Source organism: Ruditapes philippinarum, unplaced genomic scaffold (genome assembly GCF_026571515.1).
Source record: "Ruditapes philippinarum isolate M1 unplaced genomic scaffold, ASM2657151v2 ctg9100_1_1_1_1, whole genome shotgun sequence".
In the NCBI taxonomy this organism is placed as follows: Eukaryota; Metazoa; Mollusca; class Bivalvia; order Venerida; family Veneridae; genus Ruditapes; species Ruditapes philippinarum.
Window position 1 is genome coordinate 9153 of NW_026863316.1, and position 22047 is coordinate 31199.

General features: G+C 33.9%; 3 long non-coding RNA genes across 3 annotated transcripts; 2 read left to right on the plus strand and 1 right to left on the minus strand.

The window, feature by feature from the left end:
* Window positions 1-590: 590 nt before the first annotated feature.
* Window positions 591-9471, minus strand: LOC132721807 (uncharacterized). Its single transcript, XR_009624518.1, has 4 exons — window positions 8655-9471; window positions 3955-4048; window positions 3194-3294; window positions 591-2223 (listed from the first exon to the last, which is right to left on the minus strand). It is a non-coding gene; the product is annotated as an uncharacterized LOC132721807 (long non-coding RNA).
* A 6388-nt stretch (window positions 9472-15859) lies between these two features.
* On the plus strand, window positions 15860-16820 carry LOC132721806 (uncharacterized). Its single transcript, XR_009624517.1, has 3 exons — window positions 15860-15982; window positions 16442-16547; window positions 16711-16820. It is a non-coding gene; the product is annotated as an uncharacterized LOC132721806 (long non-coding RNA).
* A 139-nt stretch (window positions 16821-16959) lies between these two features.
* On the plus strand, window positions 16960-21759 carry LOC132721808 (uncharacterized). The gene is made up of 2 exons (XR_009624519.1): window positions 16960-17378; window positions 19364-21759. It is a non-coding gene; the product is annotated as an uncharacterized LOC132721808 (long non-coding RNA).
* Window positions 21760-22047: the final 288 nt, after the last annotated feature.

The window sequence follows — 22047 nt, forward strand, 5'->3', positions numbered from 1 at the left end:
TTTTGCTTGTTATAGATATGTGTAGATCATCATGTGATAGTAATGCTGACATTGACATGCATCAGTTATCAAAGAACAGTAAAATGTTTATTTTTTCCCCAAAAAAATTGGAGGAATAACATTTTTTTTTTAAATACAAGACATCATGGCCTATTGTCATTTTCTTTATGCGTATAAAAATATTAGACAAAGAGGTCACTCTAAACATGCAGAACTGATTGTGAAGTCTTACATTAATAGGAATTGAGGATGTTGAAGGAAGAGATAACTGGTCTACAAAAGACCACATTACAGAGGTTACACCTTTAATTGTTTGTCGGAAATATAAAACAAAACAATTGTCTAAGATCAAAATATGAAAGGTTTACTATTTAATATAGGTATTTTATAGGCATATTGGAAAAAAAAAGTCCAGCTTGTGAAGGTTAATTTCAGTCCACTAATAACATTTACAAATCTTTTCAATACATTTGACTACACATTACAATAATAAAAAGAAGAAATATATTAATATACATGGCTGGCATTACTCCGTAATCTATAAAAAAGAGCATTTGCACTCAAACCTAGAAGTATAATGACTAAACAAACAAAACTGCTTCCAAAAAACAAGTAATACAGTAAAATCAGAAAAATTTGTAATGCAAAAAAAACCCCTTTAATCATGTTTTTAGCATTAAATTTTTAGAATTGCATGTGTGAACTGTAAGCTACATTTAACAATGTATCTCAGGTATTTCATTATTCTATCTTTTCTAATCATGGTAATTTATCTGTTTACTGTATATACTTGGCAATTTAAAGTAGACCCTCAGCTGCCCTTCTGTGCATTAATTGTCACAAGTGAGCATGTCCAATATTCCATTAGTTTAAGACAAGACTGGACAGTTAATGGCTTAAACAAACAATCTTAATTTCACAGTATATCAATACAAAACAAATATCACAGATCTATGAAAAAAAATCCCTGCAACTAGTTAATAAAATACTATCTTTCCTCAATGTTCAAAATGAGCACTTTCATTTTCAATGAAATCAACGACTTTCAAAAGTTACCAACAAGAGTATGAAAATGCAAGGGTATCACAATTTCTTAAAGTTTATATATCTTGCATCCTTTACAGACTGGACTTCAGGCTTTGACCTTCATGCTACAGGTACTGTTAGACCTTCGTGAAGTCTTTTATCATTATTCAAACAATAAATATATCTAAATTGTCAAAATAAACTAACACTGATACATGAGCAATATCATCTAATTAAAGGATGAGTGTATTATTTTAATAGAGTAGAAAAAAATAAATAAAATCCCTTATATTTCAAATGCAAAAAGGTTATGAAACAAATTCTCTAGACCATAATGCCATTTTAGCTCTACTTCATGATTCTCTGTTCTCAATTCAAACCCCAGAATATAAAATTCATGTGCAAGCTCTTAATTCTACTCAGATCACTCATTTAGCTGTAACTGCAGATGAATAAGCATCTGCATCAATCAGATCAGAAAGAAGCATCTGCATGAAATCAGATCACAAAAGCTTTTACATAATTCAGATCAAATAGCTGCCTATGTCTGCTGCTGCAAACTTTGCTTCTTGCGAAAGATTTTGTTCATTGTCTGAACAGTATCTGTCAATAAATCATTAAATATTGTTTCAGTTAGTTGCATTTTCACTGCTAATTCATCATCATCATAATTAACCCACTCAGGCTCTTCTTCACGCAATTCTTGCACCAAAATTTTGTCAACAAGATCCTTCTTTTTACGAATACCCCATTTAGTCTTTTCCGACAATTTTTTGGCCCCTTTTAAACCTAATATGTCAATAACTGCTTCCTGAACCACAGGTTTTAGCACATCTATAGTAATCGGAGGGGAAACACCTTTATAAAATTTGTTAGTTTTTCGTTTCGGTTTGTGCCAAGCAACAGGAGAATCATATTCTTCCTCTTTATAAATGTTTCTAATACTTTCTCAAAATAAATCAAATATTGTCTTGAACACACGTCTACTGTTACTTAACAAATCTGAGTCAATCTCTTCATGTGTATAAAATGCTTCTGAAGGGTGGAGATCGGTTAATGGCTCGCCATACTGTCTTTGTTCCCAGAATTCATCTACGGCACTGGAAATTATAGAGTTTATTACTTTCTCCTCATGGGGTACAGCATAAAACACCTCTGCAAACTTCTTCAGATCAGATCTCGGAACTTTTATTTGATCTAAAATATTTAAAGCAATTTAAAGCATGGTCAAAGAAATGTAGGAAACAAGAGCTGTCAATGAAAAGTGACTTATGCCTACAAAAGGAAGCTTTGACAGTTGTGTAAAAGAAAATTAAGTTGAAAATCAATTGACTATTCACAACTAGGCATGGTGACAAACAATCCTGCAAAGTTTCAATGAAATCCACCCAGCGGTTTTGGTGAGGAAAGCGCAGACAAGCTTATTTAACTTGAAAATTGACCATTAGGGGGTCATAACTGTGCAAACAAAATCAAGCGGAAAATAAAGAGAGTATGCAGAACTATGCTTGGTAACAATCAATCCTGTGAAGTTTCACTGAAATCCCCCAAAACTTGACCTAATAAAATAGTCGGCAATACCACAGTAATAAATATGCTATATATACTACCATAGTCTGTTAGATTCTACTGTCCCAATTTTTCCTATTTCTGCTCCACAAAAAAGTAATTAAATGGTATGTTCATATAAAGTAGGCTAAATTTAAATTGTAACAACAAATTTCAATATCAGTTAAACTGTTATTTTGCAATTATTTTATTGCTATGAATAAAAGTCTTGGTCATGTATGACCATTATAAAGCTTAAGTGATAAATAAAACCTCTGGGCATTCTTTCAGATCAAGCTGGACACTTGGGTGCAACCACTGACCTCACTTAAGCTAGCTAAATAGCTTTCCCATATGAAAGGGCTATAAGGTCTTGTTGGAATTTGAACTGTTGCAATAAGATGCAAATGATCCAAAGTTAGTGACCGCAACTGTTTGACCACAGAGGCCTTTTCTTAATTTCAGCCATTTCATGTAGTGAATACATTTGTAACAATATTTTGCTGATAGCATTTAAAAGTTCTAGGCATTAAATACTTCAACAAAGATCTTTAATTATAATGCTTATTTTTTATTAGCTACTAGTATTAGGTTTGGAATGACTAAAAACTGTTTATACCTTATGCTCTTGGGAGAGCAAGGGCCGCCCCCTGTCGCACTGATGGTTTATTATCTTGTTGATTGTTGAAAAACAGTGGACACAATGCTGGTATAGATAACCTGAAAAATACAGTTGATCTATGTTGGATTTTATATTTAGAAAATATCAATTATGATTATATTGTTGCAGAAAAATGCATCGTAGAAGTTCAAATACGCAGAAATACAATAACAAAGGCCGAAAAACCTTGGTGATTAATTACAAAGCATTTGAACAATAAACAGTGCATTATTATACTTTATCACATACCTGTGCTGCTTTTGCGACTCTGTAAAAATAATAATGCACAGGCCGTGTACATATTTTGATGTGTTATCATTTACGTTATACAATCATAATGAAAAAAGACGCAGGGAATGTCAGTGTTACACTTTAAAGTGCATCAATGAAAAAGTTCTTATATTGGATATGTGATATAAAGAATATTATATTCGTGTAGCTTCATTACTAAAATTGTTGAACAAGTATAACCAGAATAAAATAACTTGTTCTCCAGATAACATTCTTAAATGAAAAAATATGAACAATGAATTTTCTATAGAGTTTGAGAAGGGGTATAATGCAGTCAGAAAAAAAATTCCTGCAAGAGTAATATGTCTAGGAAATTATACGCAATTATTACCCTTAATCAAGTGTCAAGTTTCATGCAAATACCCATATGAAAATCCTTTGCAAGGACTCTGATTATTTATAACTAAGGTATGTTTTAGTCATTTTACCATCTCCAACTGGCCAGCTGTCATCACTAAAACAGATGAGAAGAGGCGCCTCTAACAACCTTGGAATATACATGTTCAGATTATCTTTGTTCACCTATAAATACAAATATACATTATGTAGGTAAATTTTTCAACATAACTTTAAAGTTTATTTTAAAAACAATTTTAATGTAACAATGATATTTGTTATAATATGTTTGGAGTTAATTTAAGAAACAATTTCTGATATTCACCACGAATGTTAAATTATTTATTACCAGAACAGACCTTCATATATTTCGAGCCCGTTTAAATTGGTCAGATTGCACACACAAGCTGACTGGCAAAATATAACTTTGTTTACACTGTCAACTTGTGATCCAATTAAACTCTGTCACTCAAATTGTTATCAATTAACAGTGGATTTTACTTCTAACTATGGATGGAAACAAGTACTGATTTCAGTACTGTGAATACAAGGGAGGTAAATGTACCTTGACAATAAAGAAAACAACGTTGATTTCTGAGTCCATTTACTTACTTTAATCTAACATTATTGAAACAACTTTGCCTTACATATATATCAAGTAGACTATTATCCCCACAGATCATGGTACTAGACAGCATGATAAAACAATAAATAAATAAACTAACCTTATATGTGTCCTTGTTTGACTGTTAACACTATATGTCAAATATTTGTCTCTTTAACATGATGGAATTATATAAATCTATATGTAATAATTTATGTTGGGTTTTACATTGCACCAATGCTGTAAAGATTACATGGCGACTTTCCAACTTTTCTGGTTTAGACAGATATCAGGTGCCATTCAGTGTATTATCTAAGGCACAAAAGGAACCTGAGTAGAACTAATAAGGGTCCATAAGCTATATGGATAGCTTCCTCACATGAAAACAAATCCCTGGAAGTTAAAGCAAGATCTGCCATCCGGTTTAAGAGGAGTTGCATTCACAAGATTTCGGGACGTACGGACAGACGTACGGATATACTCACAAAATGGTACTTAAAACAAGAGCCGGTTGAACCGGGTGATGCTCCCCGAATAAGTTTTGGACACAGGAAGGTATACCTCTTGTTGTGTCAGAGTTATGTCACAGACAAAGTTCAAAGTGTAAAAACAACCCAAATATTGTGCACGACACATTGTCTAAATATTGTGATCATTTTTGTGAAAAAGTTGTAAAATCCGATTTCAAATAACAAAGTTATGCGCCTGACATTATTTTGCTGCAAGGTCATACCCTGACCTTGACCTTCAAGGTAGCGACCCAAATGTTGCGCGCGACACAATGTCTCATTGTGGTGATCATTTCGGTGAAATACTTTTTAAATCTAACTTCAAATAGGGAAGTTATGGGCTGGACGTGATTTTGCTGCAAGGTCATGCTGTGACCTTGACCTTCAAGGAAGCGACCCACATGTTGCACGCGACACATCGTCTCAATATGGTGATCATTTCTGTGGAATATTTTTTAAATCCGACTTCAAATAACAAAGTTATGGACCGGACACGATTTTGCTGCAAGGTCATGCTGTGACCTTGACCTTCAAGGTAGCGACCCAAATGTTGCGCGCAACATGTCGTCTCAATATGGTGATCATTTCTGTAAATTTATTTAAAATCCAACTTCAAATAACAAAGTTATAGACCGGACACGATTTTGCTGCAAGGTCATGCTGTGACCTTGACCTTCAAGGTAGCGACCCAAATGTTGCGAACGACACGTAAACTCAATATGGTGATCATTTCTGTGAAATATTTTTAAAATCCGACTTCAAATAATGAAGTTATGGACCGGACACGATTTTGCTGCAAGGTCATGTTGTGACCTTGACCTTCAAGGTAGTGACCCAAATGTTGCGCGCGACACGTCGTCTCAATATGGTGATCATTTCTGTGAAATATTTCTAAAATCCAACTTCAAATAATGAAGTTATGGACCGGACACGATTTTGCTGCAAGGTCATGCTGTGACCTTGACCTTCAAGGTAGCGACCCAAATGTTGCGCGCGACACGTCGTCTCAATATGGTGATCATTTTTGTGAAATAATTTTAAAATCCGACTTCAAATAACAAAGTGATGGGCCGGACACAAATTCGGGACGTACGTACGGACTGACGGACGGACGGACGGACAACCTGACGACTATATGCTCCCCCGAAATTTTTCGGGGAGCATAAAAAGACACACAAGTAACAAGAGGGCCATGATGGCCCTGAGGTCGCTCACCTGTATAAAGGCCCCTCCAACCCACCCCCCAACGTTGCATGGCCAATTTAACCCAAGGGCTTTTATTTGCACAAACTTGGTAGACACCCATAAGAAGATGTTTCATGCTAAACGTCTAAGCTCTAGCTCATTGGGCTTTTTAAAAGAAGATTTTTTGAAGTTTTTACTATACACATATAGTTAAAAACAATGGCCGGGCCAGTTTTGACCCCAGGGCTTTTATTTGAACAAACTTTGTAGACATTTACTAGAAGATGTTTCATGCTTAATATCTAAACTCTAGCTATTTGGGTTTTTTCAAAGAAGATTTTAAGTTTTTGCTATACACATATAAAGAAAATCAATGACCCCCGGGGCGGGCCAATTTTGACCCCAGGTCTTTTATTTGAACAAACTTTGTAGACACTCACTTAAAGATGTTTCATGCTTAATATCTTAACTCTAGCTATTTGGGTTTTTTCAAAGAAGGTTTTTTAAGTTTTTGCTATACACATATAGGGAAAATCAATGACCCCCGGGGCGGTGCCAATTTTGACCCCAGGGCTTTTATTTGAACAAACTTGGTAGACACCTATTAAAACATGTTTGATGCAAAATATCTTAGCAATAGCTCTTTGAGTTCTTTAAAAGAAGTTTTTTTAAGTTTTTACTATATGCATATAGGGAAAATCAATGACCCCCCAGGGCGGGGCCAATTTTGACCCCAGGGCTTTTATTTGAACAAACTTGGTAGACACTTATTAGAACATGTTTCATACTAAATATCTTAGCTCTAACTCTTTTGGTTCTTTAAAAGAGGATTTTTTAAGTTTTTACTATATGCATATAGGGAAAATCAATGACCCCCAGGGCCGGGCAAATTTTGACCCCAGGGCTTTTATTTGAACAAACTTGTTAGACACCCATTAGAAGATGTTTCATGCTAAATATTTTAGCTCTAGCTCTTTGGGTTCTTTAAAGAAGATTTTTAAAGTTTTTACTATATGTATAAATGGAAAATCAATGACCCCCTGGGGTGGGGCCAACTTTGACCCCAGGGCTTTTATTTGAACAAACTTGGTAGACACCTATTAGAACATGTTTGATGCTCAATATCTTAGCTGTAGCTCTTTTGGTTCTATAAAAGAAGATTTTTTAAGTTTTTACTATATGCATATATGGAAAATCAATGACCCCCCGGGGCGGGGCCAATTTTGACCCCAGGGCTTTTATTTGAACAAATTTGGTAGACACTCACTAGAAGATGTTTCATGCCAAATATCTAAGCTCTAGCTCTTATGGTTTTTTTAAAAGAAGATATTTAAAGTTTTTTCTTTCGGTTGCCATGGCAACCAGAGTTCTGCATGGAATTAAATTCTTTGAACAATTTTTAAAAGTGACCACCAAAGGAACATTCCTGTGAAGTTTGGATGAAATTGGCTTAGTGGTTTATGAGGAGATGTCATTTAACGTAAAAGTTTACGGACGGACGACGGACGGACAGACGACGGACGGACGGATGCCGACGAAAAGCGATCACAAAAGCTCACCCTGTCACTTTGTGACAGGTGAGCTAAAAACGGAATGAATAGGATCAAAGAGAATTTACTGTTGTCCATTGTTCTCCAAGTCACACAAGTACCTCTGGGTTCGTACAGACGGGCAGATGTACGGACGGACGGACAAGTGCAACGCTATATGCTCCCCACTTTGTGGGGGCATAAAAAAAACCCAAACAATTGTTTTATAAAAGACCAATACACCGATTAACACCTTCAGAACTAGCAGACGACAAGCTATTCTTATCAAGTAAAGAAAATGGGTTGCGTATCTCACTGTATAAATGGTATGTAAAATGGTCTGACATATGGTAGGTTTAACAGTTTATTGAGATACTTTGGAGTCAAAAGATATGTTGAAGTTTATACTGTGATGAAGCTAAGATCCAAAGCTTTCTGATGGTGTAATACATTTTAAAATCGGATATTTAATTACAACAAACTAGCGGTTTATTTTGTATTGTTTTAGCATAAGCGGTATCTATTTTACTCGAAGATAAGAGAAGCAACTCCTACTTTTCACTTGATATACCTTGGTTATTTACGTAGATCATATTGAAAGTGTTTATGGGTGTATTAAATCATGAAAATATTTAAAGGTCATTTTTCTAACAGAGACAGTCACGTACGTTTCATTATTTACTATTGCGCGATAAATATTTTGTCAAATTATGACATTTAATCACTTTTTTGTTTTGACTTAACTAAGTTAAACACGGAACATGTTTAACGGAACAGATGCTTTGAATAAAATATAAAGCACATAATAAGATGTACATGCTGCGTGGAAAGCGTTTTTACCTATTCTGTAAGTCGTATTGAGAATGCATGTTTAAAATAGGAATCTGTGCCTACTAGAGCTAACTTATTATTCAACCACGATGATACATACAAAAATACAAATATTTACGTATCACTACACTCACCGAGCTAACTTCTGCCTCAGTGTGAACTTCTTTTGGGCATCCAACCCCTACAATGTGCCTCTTGGTGCAGCTACAGACTTTGACTTACTCTGTAACAAACAAAGTTATATATTAGATACCAATAAAACTACAATCAACTTTATATTTCAAGAAATATCTTATTGAACAGGTAACATTGTAAGTCTTTGGTTGATTTTCAATTGAAAAAGTTTTATATATGAAGACTTTTTAGCATTAATGTTGGAGGAAGACCTAAGGTGCTCCTATTTGCTTTATATCATGCACAGTGAGGCAGGCACCCTCAGACAAGCTTCTTGCAGAACCAGGCATCCTAAGACAACTTTATCATGTTAGCTAGATAGCTTTCTTACATGAAGACTTTTACAGTTAATTGTTAAACTTGAAACCACAGTGGTGAGTAAACAAGAATTCTAATCAAGTGACTTTAAACATTTTGCCTAGCCAGTGTTTAAGTTTAGGCACCACAGTGAAATAGCTGACCATAATTTATTATTTTATTAAAATTACTTATTTATGTATAAATAATAATTTAAAAAATAAAAAACATTTTCTCAAAACTTGCTAAAAAACATTTCCTCAAAACTAGCTATTTTGCTGCTGCTTTACTCTCTTCTCTCATTCTGTGAATCTCTTCTTGTTGTTCTTGTAACTTCATCTTGAGGCCTCTCTGTCGTTTCTTGATCTGAGGGTATGAATCATCGGCACCTTTATTTCGGATTCGTTGTCTTTGCTGCTCTAACCATTGTAATTCCGCTTTTGTCTTCTCCATTAAGGCATTTTCTCTCAGTTTCAATGATTGCTAAAGAAAACATATAGTTTAGAATCTTTAAAAGAACTTTAACAAAGCAACATTTTTGGTCCGGTCTTATTGCAGTGAAATCACAAGCAAATTTGTTAAATTTATATCCCCCGACTAGTACTGGTTATTACTAACACAACAACGGAATAAATACAAGGTAAGGCTTTTTTAAAAAAATTATCATGGCATGCAAATTTCCTTTTTGTATTGATGATTCCAATAAAGTCTGGTTGAAATCAATCCAGTAGTTGAAAAGAAATAGAAATATTGCTTTATATGCATAATGCAAAATTAATCAAGGGTCATAACTATGTCTTGAGGGCTCTGACCGGAACAAAGCAATGATATGCACATCTCCTCTTGGTATTAATGGTTCTCATAAAGTTTTGTTGAATTCCAGCCAGTAGTTGCAGAGAAATAGCGTGACAAGGATTATTGCTATATATGCATACTGCAAACTTATCAAGGGCAATAACTCTAAGTTAAAGGGTCTGAATGGAACAAGGCCATGATTTGCTCATCTTTTCTTGATATTGAAGGTTCCCATAAAGTTTCGTTGAAATCCAGCAAGTAGTTGCAGAGAAGTAGCACGGAAACGATTATTGATCTATATGCAAATTGCATTTATAACTAATCAAGGGCCATAACTCAGAGTTAAAGGATTTGACCAGTACACGGTACAAGGCGACAATATGCCCATCTCCTCTTGGTATTGATGGTTTTCATAAAGTTTTGTTGAATTCATGCCGTTAGTTGCAGAGAAATTGCGTTAAAAGGATTATTGCTCTATATGCATAACTAATCAAGGGCCAAAGCTATAAGTTAAAGGGTCTGACCGGAACAAGACGACGTCGGACGATAAGCACATCTTTTCTTGATATTGAGAGTTCCCATAATATTTATTGTATTCCAGCTAGTTGTTGCAGAGAAGTAGCGCGGAAACTATTATTGCTCTATACGCAAATTGCATTTATAACTAATCAAGGACCATAACTCATAGTTAAAGGGTCTGACTGGTACAAGGCGTTGGTATGCTCATTTCCTCTTGGTATTGAAGGTTCCCATAAAGTTTTGTTGAATGCCAGCCATTAGCTGCAGAGAAGTAACGAGGAAATGATTATTGTTCTATACGCATACTGCATAACTTATCAAGGGCAGTCATTTCGAGTTAAAGGATCTGACCAGAACAAGCCGATGACCAGGGATTCTTCACTTGATATTGATGGTTTCCATAAAGCTTCCTTGAACCCCAGCCAGTAGTTGCAGAGAACTTTCAACTAGCATGGACACAAAATTCGGACGGACAGATGGCGGGTCGGACAAAGTGGCAACTACATGCTTACCTTTGGAGGACTGCATAAACAGAGAAAAAAAGACTAATTAATAATAGTTTTAACTTCCCGGGCTTCAGGCAAGTGGGATATTTGACTTATTTCGATAACTGCTGATAGTTCTAATCATAATTGTGTGATGTAATTACATTTCTAAGTCTGATTAACATCTTAGTAACTGTGAAAAATAAGCCTTACAATTTCTTTAACAGTTTAACTTCATTTTCTTTAACAACTACCTCTACATCATAGACATACTGCAGTGCTTCAAAATCATTTTACAATTACACTTAAGCAGGCATATCTCTTCTCGATTTGTGACTCTTATTTTGAAATATTGCATATTTGCAACAAATATCAAACATACTACAAGTCAATGCAATTAGTGTATTTGTTACATACGTTCAAAATCTAAAAGTTCAAAAACTTTAAATTACAGTTACTTCTTAAAACAACCCCTCAAAGAAGAAAGCATCTGGTAAAATAATTATATCAATATTCTACCTTTTTAAACTGCAACACTCTCTTTCGAGTATTATCATGTAAAGTGAGTATAATATGTGTAAGTGAGTATGTCTCTTTCCTAAAACCGTCATTTTCCCGATATTACTAATTTTTTAGTCATATCGGGAAAATGACGGTTTTAGGAAAGAGACGTCTACGTTAAAAATAATTGTAACATTCAATTATATTTGAGTTCTACAAACCTCTCAAAGGGTTATTTTATCCCGAAACCAAGTGCCTATGGTTTGGATCAAAACAGAAGCCTCTAGAGCGTTAGCAAGGTTTTTCCATAGTGGGACTGTGTGACCTAGATTTTGATATTAAAAGTTGACCTAGAAATCATCGAAACAACCTTTCTGCCCAATTTCAAGCATATTTGGAACAAAACAATAGCCTTTACAGTAGGGTCTTCCCCCTTTTTTAATGGTTAAATGACACTTAAAATCTAAATATATTCATTAAATCATAAATTATGTATAGGTTCAAGTATAACTAATGTTATCAAGAAGTCATGATTGGTCTCTAGTATATCATACATGCTCAAAAATCTGGAAACAAAGCGATCCCTCGGAAGCATTAATCACAGCAAATTTACAGAGAATTGCAGACTCGGTTTGATTGAGTCTGTACATCAGGGAAAATGAATAGTATATGATACATGCTCAAGTCCCTCCTCCTGGCATTAAATTGAAAATATTTTTTGTAAACTGATAATGTATCAATTTATCACCCACATATTTATAATAATCTCTAAAAAACTAATACTGGGACCCAATTTGTATGCTTTATAGTCCCCTGACGCCTGTTTATTTATTAACACATAATTTGTAATAAATTCTCTAAAAGACTAATTTTTTGAAGTAAATATCACCAAATAACTTAATTGATATTTAGATGAGAAAGGTTTACCTACAGACATTCACTATAACTTAAAATAAGGCAGTAATTTGTTTCAAAACTAAACATTAACTCTAAACCGACAATATTAAGTGAAATAACCTAAATTTATCAATTTTAGGTTGAACAAATATAAAAAAAAAACACTGAAATATATTATAGAAACTTCTATATTTATACAATAATAATATACAAAAATCTCGAAGGGCATGAATTTAAAAATCCTCCTCAAATTTTATAAATCAAAATGAAAAGTTTAGTGGTTTTCCTATTAAATAAATTCATGATAGGTCTTTAATAATAATAAACTTTAAAGATCCTGTATGTTTTATGATTGATATTTTTATTGTGTGTTTACAACACTTGCAAAAAAATATATATGTAACTAAATAATTAAGCAAATAAAACAATTTTCAAACATCAAAGAATATGTAAAATGTGTACTGCAAATATTTGTGCACATTCATTATATGTAGTCAATAAATTATATGCATTCATTTCTTATTGGAAAATTTGACTTAGAATTTACAGAAAATAAATTTCTTACTACCTCCCTTTATTTACATGAAATGTTGAATTCGGTAATATCTTTATAAATAATGCTTATTGGAACTTATAATACTGAGAGATCTAAAATCAAAATAACACTAATACATGTCAGAAGGGAATTTATGATGTTATGATGTTATAACATCATGTTGCTAAAAACTATTTCTTCACCAGGGGTGCCAGACCTTATATCAGACTAAAATTAACTTATACATATTAATAAACTTATTCTTTATCCAGTCAGATCTAAATAGGTAAGTTAATAAATGCTAACTGTTGTTTTCCTCCCTTCGGTGTGGCACCTCCTCCATGGATATTAATAGATATTATGTTAATATTTTTCTTCCAAAATTATAATTAGATATGATTTTTTTGGGATTAGACATATTTTTTGACACATTAATGACCTGCTAAGCTAAAAATAACATATTTTTTTTTCTTTTTTTCTGTCATAGAATTGTATTGTGTATGAACTATCAAATGACAAATTTATATATGTTGATTATTTTGAAAAGCTTATGAGAGACAACTCCTATAGGCTAGCCCGTACCAAAATGAAAGGTTTGCCGTAAACTCGCCGCAACTTTGCCGCAAATTCGCTGCAACCTTTTAGTTCGCCAAAACACTGTGTCAAGTGTTTGCCAGATATCGCCACTAGTGGCAACTCTGTGGCAAACATTTGGCGACTATGCGGCGAATTCACCAGAATATTAAGTTGTTCGCCAAAAGTTTGCCAGAAACTTTCAGTGGAAAACTAATTTGCCAGAGATTGCCAGAATCTTTCTATCAAAAAATATATTCGCTGAAAGTTCACCAGAAACTTTTCTATAAAAACAAGTTTGCCAGATAATCGCCACAAACATATCAGTTCTGAAAGTTAATCCAACTTTGTTCAGTAAATAACTATTTTGCCAAGGAATTATATTATTATGCACATATAAAAAAAGTCCTTCATGTACCTACCTATATATATAACCTACCTACCCAACCTTATTTTAATGGGTCGGGAAGTGGAAACAAATTTTTTTTTATTTTTTGCCTATGAGTTATCAAATTGAAACATCATATGTATCATAGAGGGTATTGTAGTTCACAATAACAGTTAAAAAATTATAAGGTAGAAGACCCATAATGAAATCGGCAATCTTCGACAATTACCGCCATATCTCGCCATTTATCGTAACGAACTTCGTTTGTTTACGTATAAAGTCGGAATTCTAATAATAGCGGATATCCCCGGTCACGTGGTAGTATTCCCCAAGAAAATGACGTAATTTCCGCAGATATCTAACATGGCGTCTTACAGCGTGATACGCTCGGTCGATTCAAAAAAAGTGTAAAAAGATGCAGAAAACTCAAGTATTCCGACTTTATTATAGAACATAACTATAGTGCAGGTAACCAGTATTACGGCTCAACCAAACCAGCTCTACAAGACATCAACTCTTCCTAAATCGGTTGATAATGCACTTACAAACTTGCTTGCATAATTTCAGTCGGCCATATTCCCTAGCCATGAAAGATAACTCCCTGTTTCCCTGTCTAAATTCCACCAAATTATTCCCCTTTCAAATGAACTCAAGGAAGGGACTTTTTAAAAAGACTTTGTATTTATTTATTCGATTTTTTTTTCAGAAACGGACAATTTTTTCTTTCCCTTTGTTTAATTTGCATTCTATCAATATGTGGTTCCTATGGTAAACATATGAGTTTTGATGGTAAACAAATGAATTTTCTGAACCGAAAGTAATCTAACGCACAGCGCTGCTGTCATCACATGTAAACAATACATTAAATCAGTAAGAATATTGAGATATTTGTTTGACTATCAGTTTCAAATGCAAAATATTAATATGGAAAACAACTATGTGTAGTCTATGTGTATTGTTTTAATGTGTTTGTCTGATATTTTAGTTGTAAAAGCCATGTACACTTAGTGTCGCTTCATAGCAACCGATTTTAAACGTAAGCGGTAACTGAACGAGATATGACAAAGCGCATGCTCGCGCACTGACTTCCGCTATATCGAAATCTTGCATAGACTTATAGCGAAAGTTCGTAAGTGTAATGAGGGTTGGAAAGAGGGAAGAAGAATCGTTGAGTTTGGCGTGTTACGGTCAAACCTAAGATTTTGTAAAAAATGTAGACTTGGACAGTTGGCTACATTAACAGCACTGATTAACTTTTGACAACATGTTGAATTTAAACAGGGTGTGTCTGGTTATTTGTATGTGAAATGTCGAAACACAGAATGCGGTGTTAGGAAACAGGTAAGTGATTTAATGTATTGCCATCATAGTTTTTACATTAAGTACTATATACTGATTATGAGTTCATAGATGTAAGGTCTCGTAACCAAAATGAATATTATGATTTATCAGTGTTTATTTACTTGTCTTCCAATGATGTCAAACATGTAAAATTATGCGGACCAAATTTATGTTTCAGATTTAATAAATAATTAATTTATTATACAGAATACATGTATCTTGTTTGTGTTGAGCTGTAAAAACTACTCCTTATTGTGAAAGAAGTGGCTAGCCAAAAGTTCTAGCCGTACGTGACTCATATACTCCATATAATTTTGAAAAGTGCCGTACGGCTAGCCAATACAGTGTGTCCTGGCTAGTCGTACGTGACTCACGTACGGCTAGAACTTTTGGCTAGCCGTACGGCTAGCCACTTCCTATTGTGAAATGTTTTATAAACTTCCCTCTGAACTGTTTTAATTTCCCCAAAGTCACTGAGAAATTTGAAAAACAAATGATAAAACGTTGCTAAATTAAATCTTGCAACAATGCAATTTTTAGTAAGACATTACAGAATCCTACATGTACATTATATAAAAGACACAGTTTACACTAGGCTGCCAATACACACAGTCACAGTACTAATATTCAACGTACATGAGGCAGCTAAAAATAGCTCTATATTAATTTATGCAATGTGTTATTATCACGGTTATGTAAATTACAATCCATGTGAAGTTTTTTTTGACAAAATATTTGTATACTTTAATGAAATAATTTGTTTCTTTCATTTTCTTACAGCAATGATTGATAGTGTAGGTGGGCCGGTGAGGGTCAACAATTTGTATTAATATATAAATATACCAACAATTGGAAATAAAAACATGAAAAGAAATGGAGAGACGTGTTGGAAATATCATTGAGACAGCAGTGGCTTCTATGTCGACAGAATCTGCTGCATAAGATCAAGGAAATGGAGTAAGACACATTTACAATGATATTTTCGAAATAACATGTACTTTAATTGGAAGAATTTCAAAAATTATTTTGTAATTATATGTCTATGCAGCTTATCATGGTATAATCCTATATTGCTGGCACACTCTTGGTTTAGGGAACCAAAGAATATTATACAATCCATATATGAGAAAAGAATTTTTGAACAATGGCTTTGTTGTTTTTGCATGTTTCTCTATATTCATGTACATATTTCTTTTTTCAAAATAACATGAATGTGTAATTGTTTTTTTAAAAAAGTATTTATTTCTACATGACAAACTGGGTCCGCCTGGGCTCCTTGCCATTGGTACTTGTTGCTGGGTCATATGGGGGTTGCGTTCATTGAACGCCGCCTTTCCTTGTTGATCTTGTTTATCATATTTTACCTTCATTGGTTTAAGACTAAAATTCATATTAAATACATGCATTCTTTTTAAGGGATGTGCATCATGAAGAATCAATGGTATCAGAACACAACATCATGGAAGATCTTATTGACAAGATCTCGGAGGATGTCCTTTGCCAGATGTTTGCCAGCACTAAAGTGAGTACTGGTAGTTTGTTTTCTGTATTTTGTTATTTACAAAAGTAAAGGACTATGCAAAACTGACTGGTGTTGTTGAACTGTTTGTGTTATGTCAGTTGCTTCAATATATGAATATCTCTCCATATACTGTTTGTACATATGTATTTTTTTTTTATTCAAGGTCTATTCATCAGTCAGATGCTAAAGTTACAAATGACAGTGAATGGTCAGATTTATACAATTGTGATTAACAACCCTCAACAATACATCAAACAAAAATGCCTATTAAACGGTAAGTTGAAATCTATGAGGATTTTTTTATATATATTTATAATCATGGTGTAGCAATTAAATGATAATACTGTGATAATTTTGTAATGCTATTTGGGGTCCTCTTCAATAGAACAATTTGATGTATCTTCATGTGATGAATAATCGATATGCAGTCCGAATTATTTCATAAAAGTGATTACTAAAATTGGTCAGGAAAAAGTCGTGCAATTAGCATTAATAATTAACAAAACTTATTCTAGTAACTGTATGAACATTGTGTTACATTAATTATAAATATGTTATTGTCAATTCATTGGTGTTCAATCTTCAATATTTGTCAATATTACGTTTAAAGATGAATTTTAAAATACAGAAAATATTTTTGAAATATATTTTTACAATAATTACAGTTCTCACAGACAGTAAAAGGTTGAAAACAAATCAGAAGTGGTCCACATCTTAAAAAACCTCACAGCAGATTAAGACTTTCCCCGAAATTTCCCTGTAAAACCCGCAGTGGTATGTCCAGTGCAGTAGATACTGCATGGCACAAAAGAGGATTTGACAGTTTAACATGTAAGTAAAATAAGATTATTTTTATCCCCCCACAATGTGGGAGCATATAGCGTGGCACTTGTCAGTCTGTCCCAAAATCTTGTGAACGCAACTCCTCTTAAACCGGATGGCAGATTTTGCTTAAACTTTCAGGGATGAACAACCTTAATGTGTAGATGGTAGTAAAGGAAGGAATTTTTGCTGCGACCAAACTTAACAGAATTATGGCCCTTTGTTGATTTTTTCACTATATACTATGTAGAAATTTTGTGAAAGCAACTCCTCTTAACCAGATGGCAGATTTTGCTTAAACTTCCAGGGATTAACAAACTTAATGTGTAGATGGTAGTAAAGGAAGGAATTTTTGCTGCAACCAAATTTAACAGAATAATGGCCCTTTGTTGATTTTTAGTTTTCAACTTGTGGCACATGTAGTCCAAAAACTATTTGACCTAGAGTCATAAGATTGACAGAACACTTCAACAGTGGCGTGTGGGGGCATCCGTGTTTTATTGACACATTTCAAGTTTTTCTCAGATATCATGTCAGTAATGATTTAGAATTTGTCAGAAAAGTATCTGTGTATATTTTAACCACTGTTATTGATGTATAATTGAAAAAGTGAGTTTTGCATACAAGTAAGACTGGTTAGTCAACATTGTTCTTTCAAACAGTGGCATTTAGAAGAAAAATCCTAATGGTTATTTGAATTACCCTGGTTTTAACTTTGAGTTCTGACCTAGCTGTCATGTTCACAGCATGGTTCATTTTTGTGTCGCCTCTAAGGAGTAGTGGCAACATATAGGGATCATTTCTCCGTCGTCTTGTCTATCTGTCCGTCCGTCACAAAATTTGTCCGGACTACTCCTCATAAACTACTGGTGCAATTTCATCCAAACTTTACAGGAATGATCAGTACCAAGTCTAGTTGTGCATTTTGTCAGCATTTTCCGGTTCAATGATTTTTGTCTGAGTTATGGCCCTTTAATAATTTTTATTTTTAAAGTTTGTCTTGACTACTTCTCTTATACCACTAATGCAATTTCAATGTAACTTTACAGGGTTGATCTGTAGCTTAAGTCCTTGTGCATATTTCATGGGTTTTCCGGTTGAATGATGTTTGGCCGAGTTATGGCCCTTTGATAAAAAGGTATTTTTTTCTGTGTGTTGCCAGATACACAAAAGCTTGTCCTGACTACTCCTCATAAACTACTGGTGCAATTTCATCCAAACTTTACAGGAATGATCAGTACCAAGTCTAGTTGTGCATATTGACAGCATTTTCCGGTTCAATGATTTTTGTCAGAGGTATGGCCCTTTTTTTAAGTTTGTCCGGACTACATCTCTTATACCACAAATGCAATTTCAATGAAACTTTACAGGATTGATCTGTTGCTCAAGTCCTTGCACATATTGCACAGGTTTTCCGGTTGAATGATATTTTGGCAAGTTTGATGAAAAGGTGTTTTTTTTTTCTGTGTGTTGCCAGATACATAAAAGCTTGTCCGGACTACTCCTCAAAAACTACTGGTGCAATTTCATCCAAACTTTAAAGGAATGATCAGTACCAAGTCTAGTTGTGCACTGTCTGTCTGTCTGTCTGTCACAAAACTTGTCCCAACATGAAATTGGCCATCATGAGGCGACACATGTGATCACTGATCGCTTTTGTTTGTTATTTTGGTGTTTTTTTAACATGATACCTTGATTTCTTAACTAAGTTAGATAAACTTATAATATATGAGCCACTTGTCATTTGTAAATAAATGTAGGTTTTGCAATGCAAATACATGTTCATCCCAACAGATCAAAATCAAGCCAGCAATAAATAATAATTGCCTTTGGTGTTTATTTTATTCATTTGTAGGTGGGCTTTACTAATAGATTACTGCCACTTTACGTCATAGTGGGGTTTTGGGGTATCATTCACCTTCAGTGATAGTTCTAGTTTTATCCAGTATAAACATGGTAACATGTAAATGAAAAATAAACCTTGTTTTTTTCAGTGTACTGCACCTATAAACTAAATATGGAGAGTAGCTTAGTCACCAAAGCAGTCAACACCAAAATACACACAATGGCCAGGGCACTGAAACTTGGAAGAGTGAAAGAGTAAAGTAGTGCGTTTTTAGCTAACAAAGTGACATTGCGAGCTTTTGTCTATCTTTTGTCCGTAAACTTGATCTTTAAACAACATCTCATAAATTGCCAAGCCAATTTCATGCAAACTTACGATATTGTCTAGTCAGTTTTTGTTTGCTTGCAATCGTTATATGACATGACTAAAGACATTTAGTTTTATTCTTAAGTTATTATGTTTATGTTTGTATAAGACCCAAATATATTGTTAAGATTCATTTTTACAAATTTGAAAGCCATTATTGTTCTAGTCAGTTTTTGTTTTGCTTGCAATCATTATATCACATGGCTAAAGACATTTAGTTTTAATCTTTAATAGTTATGTCTATATTTGTATAAGACCCAAAAATATTGTTAAGATTCATTTTTACAATTTTGAAAGCCATTATTGCTCTAGTCTGTTTTTGTTTTGCTTGCAATTGTTATATGACATGACTAAAGACATTTAGTTTAAATATTTAGTTATTATGTCTATGAGGGGCGTCCGTGGCCGAGTGGTTAAGGTCATTGACTTCAAACCACTTGCCCCTCACCGCTGTGGGTTGGAATCCCGACAGGGACTTTGGATTCTTTCTTGTGAGGAAGCTATCCAGCTAGCTTAACTGAATGTCAGTGGTTCTACTCAGATACCCGTTCGTGCCTGAAATAATGCAAGGAAGGGCACCTGAACGTCACGATATGACCTTTACTGTGTTGATGTGACGTAAAAACCCAAAACAAGCAAACAAAAAATTATGTCTATGAAATTCGTTGTTTGTATAAGACCCAAATATATTGTTGTGATTAATTTTAACAAATTCGAAAGCCATAATTGTTCGTGTCAGATATTGTTTTGCTCACAATCATAATGTTATATGACATGAGTTTAAATCTGAAGGTATTATGTCCATGAAATATGTTGTTTGTTTAAGACCAAAATATATTTTTGAGATTCATTTTTACAATTTTGAAAGCCATTATTGGTCTAGTCTGTTTTTGCATAACACATAACGCTATTGTTAGTATTTATTGTTATTAATAGTGATTTGTCTAAGTGGATGTCGAAGTATGTATGTTATTCCATGCCAGTTCATGTTTAAATGAAACTTTTTGTCCAGATAGAAGATTTCAAACTGTAACTTTTCTGATTTTTAGCTTTTACAACAATATTATATTTCCCATTTTTGGTGCTAAGAAATACTGCAACATGTGCTGAATAATAGCTATTGTCAAACATTGTTTATATGCTCCCCGAAAAATTTCAGCGGACCATATAGTCATTGGGTTGTCTGTCTGTACGTACATACAAACCTGAATTTGTGTCCAGCCCATAACTTTGTTATTTCAAGTTGGATTTTAAAACTATTTCACAGAAATGCTCACCATATTGAGACGACCTGTCGCCCGCAACATTTGGGTCGCTACCTTGAATGTCAAGGTCACACCATGACCTTGAACAAAATCATGTCCGGCCCATAACTTCGTTATTTGAAGTCGGATTTTAAAGCTATTTAAAAGTAATGATCACCATATTGAGACGATGTGTCGTGCGCAGCATTTGGGTCGTTGCCTTGAAGGTCAAGGTCACAGCATGACCTTGAACAAAAATTGTGTCTGGCCCATAACTTGGTTATTTGAAGTGGGATTTTACAACTATTTCACAGAAATGATCACCATATTGAGACGATGTGTTGCACACACCATTTGGGTCAATACCTTGAAGGTCAAGGTCGCAACATGACATTGAAGCAAAATCGTGTCCGGCCCATAAATTCGTTATTTGAAGTCGGATTTTACACCTATTTCACCGAAATGATCACCATATTGAGACGATATGTCACATGCAACATTTGGGTCATTACCTTGAAGGTCTAGGTCACAGCATGACCTTGAAGCAAAAATGTGTACGGCCCATAACGTCGTTATTTAAAGTGGGATTTTACAACTATTTTGGAATTATCACACTTTGAACTTTGTCTGGGACATAACCCTGAAACTTCAAAAGATATACTTTTCTGTATCTAGGATCACCCCGGTTCAACCGGCTCTTGTTTTAATTGATTATTAAGTAATATAAACAATTCATGATAGCATCATAACTAAAGAGTGGAAATTTATGAAAGTCAAATATGTATAGAATCAGTTGCTAATAAAATGTGTGTAAAATTTATCTCTTTTTGGGAATTAATTTCTTTATTTTACAAATTTATCAAATTTCATTTTATTCTACTGATATGTTTGTAATATTTCTTTTATTTTCTATTGAAAAAATGTGTTAAACCAATATGTATTTGTTTTTCTTATAATTCAGCTAGTTTTAATTATTCCAATGTTTGAAAAAATTGTTCGCCAGAACTTTACCAAAATGTTTGCCAAAATATCGCCATAACATATTTGCTGAAACTGGCAAATATGCAAATGAAGTTTGCCGCAGTGTTACCAAAAGCTTCTGGCGAACATCCGAAAATTTACTATGCAAATGAAGTTTGCTGCAAATTTGCCGCAAACTTTTGGCGAACATCTGCAAACTTTTACCATGCAAATGAGGTTTGCGGTAAATTTGCCGCAAACA